Here is a 3,158-nt window from a genome sequence, read left to right on the forward strand (position 1 = left end):
GGTCAGGCTCAACAGATCTTGTTGGGTCAGGCCGGTGAAGGAGAAGAATCAGGCTCGAAAGCAGGCGTGGAACACATCAACAATTCCAACCTAGAAAAGAGATGGATCTCCTGTAGGCTATACAAGAGAAGCATATCTTGTCTCAGAACTAGGCAAGACAGTTGGAATGAAGAAGAAAATAGAAGAGAAGTCAGTCCTCTTTCTCGTTCGAGGGTCTTGCTCACTATTCTAAGACAGCACTTTCTGACCGCTGCGATCATCCTTCTTTTCAACCGGATCCGAACCAACCGTCTGATATACGTACAGGTCCTCAGAAGCAAAGTAGGACAAGGGGGAAAGACATTGAATTGATAGGGAACCGTAGCCAAGTGGCAAAGGCAGAAGTCTGCAAAACTTCTATTCGTCGGTTCGAATCCGACCGGTTCCTACAGCGCCATTCCATCCATCCGGTTACACGACTACGCTCTTCTTTCCACCCGAAATGTTTGAGTTTGAATTCAAGTCTACTGAAAAATTCACTCAACTAAAAAAGAAAGAATTGGACTAAGCGAAACAACTATTATAGTTTAAGTAGTCCTGCCTCCAAGTAAATAGAATAGAAGAGAAGTGGATTGTTCGTTGACCGCTCCTTTAACAGCAGGGATAAGAGAACAGCTAATGCTAGAGCACCAACCAAGCAAAAGAAAGAGAAAGAGTGAATGAAAAGAGTGTTAAGTACTCATAAGGCACGACTGATAAGGATAGGATAGAACGAAAGAAGATATTTCTTGCCCCCATCAGCAGTATTTTGTCGAGTAGTTTTGAATAGCCATTTTAGCAATAAATAATAGCTTCTGCTGGAGAGAGAGAGTCTTGTATCTCTTTGTTGTTAGAGAGTGTTGTTTGGTGGGACGAGCAGTATTAGTATTATCATTCTCACTTCATCGCGACGTGTAGCCGGGGCCCCAGAAAGAGATGCGTGAAGGTACGGAAGATGTAGGAGGAGAAGCACATTGGAAGTTATCTGCGTGAAGTCCTGTTATTAAACAACCATTGGCATTAGATTAGGGCGTGCTAGTATAAGCTACTGACCGGACAAGAGAGGATGGTGATGCCTTGGAGGCTGTACGAGAAGAAAAGACTGACGGGTCCAGATAAGGAATGAAATTAGAATCAGCAAGCCCTACACGAGAACCCTTTTCATACGGAGCCACCCAACCTTCTTCTGCACCTTCCCCCTACCGATTAGAAGCACCTGGACAATGACTTTATGAGTTGAGGGACGAGCAAAGCGACGTGGACTAAAGGAACGGACGAGCAAAGCGACGTGTGACTAAAGGAACGGACGAGCAAAGCGACGTGTGACTAAAGGAAGGGCCGTTTGACTCGACTTTTTGAAAGAAAGTTGATATTTGTTTGCGTGTATGGTATTTCATTCAAAACTACGAAAGATCGTCGGTGCCTGGAGTCTAAATGGTATTTCCTTTGGGGCAATTTACGACTCAATATTCAGTTCGTCATTCACGACCTGTTGCTTAGGCTCGAGCGCATGCGAGAGGGAGAGAGAGTGTTGTTTTGGGCCGTCTGACTTCCATAATCCGCGATAGCGACGTGGTGAGATGCGCTAGGCTTTCGACTCAATCTCTAAGCCCTACGTCCCCTTATCCTTCCTCTCAACCTTGATTCTTCCCCGCCTCCCTTTGTGGTACCTTGCCCATGTGCACATGACGAGATCTTAAACTTTCCGTATTCCGTCTTCAAGCCCTCTGGTAATACAATACAATGAATTTTGGAGTGTTCGTTCTAGTGTTTTTTATTGGTAGAGCTTTGATATATCTTATCTTATTACAGGAAGTGGTGATACTAGGAGTTGAGAAGCTGAGAGTACGCGAGTTGCTAAATTCACCGGACAACCTTCTAATGTCATGGGAATAAATAGAAGTACGATAAACGATACCAGAGAAGACCCCGAATCCGTAGAATAAAAGAGAGTAAGCTCTGAGTTCAACAAAATAGGAAGACTTAGCTGATTCAGTAGAAGACACCCCATTTCTTTTCAGTAGAATAGGTTGCACAATACATAGTCAAAGTGTAAAGCTGATCCCGAGCTAGAGAAATCGAATTCAATACAGTCTCGGGCATACCGGGAGGGAAAAGAAGAGTGAATGAAAAGAGTTCATTGATTCCATGAAAAGAGATGTTGAGTGAAAGGTTGAAGGCTCCTATCCTATAGTTCATTAGTTGTAGCCATTCATATAAAAGACGGCTGAAGCAATGCTTTATACGTGCTCACTATCTTATAGTTCTGGTCGGGTACATAGAATGAACAGTATTAGCCTACGAGCTTCTTTTATCTTTTCTCTACGGAGCGGTAAGCTAGCTGTCCTATTGGATTCAAAGCCGTCATCTAAGTGTATTCATTCGTGCTAACAGCAGAGCAGGAGTTGGGGATATGATTTTGATAAGAATAGCTGAAAGCAATGGTGATCATCTGCCTTCTTACCTTACCCGAGCTTATATGGAATACGTACTGGACTACGAGACGGATTTCTCATACTCACTATACTTCCTTTCCAGCTGACGTTCTTAATGCTTTCATGGACCACTCTCACGAAAGATCCTCAAGTGAGAAAGGCAAAGGCCGGGGAGCAAAAACAAAAAACTAATGTCTTAAGACGGGAAAGGAGGGACTCTAAAGTGCTCGCTTTACTTGAATTTAGGGCAGACTGGCTCGAAATACAGATAGGAAAGATCCAGAATATTGACGTTTTTCGTTTTGGGAAATACCATAACTCTTGGAAAGATCTTTATACGTTTTGAATGAACGACTTGGTGCTAGCTGGGAGTATAAATTGCCCCAAAGCCAATTGTAGACGTCACTATATTATATTATATGTTGTTCGGGCCATTCACGTAACTTATATGAAACTTTTGTTCTTATGTTCAAAATATCTTTCTTTATAAAAGTCGAGTTCAACTATCTTTCTTTATAAAAGTCGAGTCAAATGGGTGGGGTAAAGGAGTTCTTTTTCATTCCTTCTCTTCAGTTCACCGATACGAGGAAGCGAGAGTGAACCAGTCCTTTGCAGTGCTTTCCTGGTACAACTATAGATTGGATTGATCGTTACGTAAGAAAGCGGATTCAAGACCATAGGTAGTAAGCCCGACCGGCAGGGGCG

The 3,158-nt window shown here is 43.1% G+C and overlaps 1 non-coding gene across 1 annotated transcript; it reads left to right on the forward strand.

Annotated features, from left to right (window-relative positions):
* Nucleotides 1–354: 354 nt before the first annotated feature.
* Nucleotides 355–427, forward strand: TRNAC-GCA. Its single transcript has one exon. It is a non-coding gene; the product is annotated as a tRNA-Cys (tRNA).
* Nucleotides 428–3,158: the final 2,731 nt, after the last annotated feature.

Source organism: Zingiber officinale, unplaced genomic scaffold, assembly GCF_018446385.1.
Source record: "Zingiber officinale cultivar Zhangliang unplaced genomic scaffold, Zo_v1.1 ctg237, whole genome shotgun sequence".
NCBI lineage: Eukaryota > Viridiplantae > Streptophyta > Magnoliopsida > Zingiberales > Zingiberaceae > Zingiber > Zingiber officinale.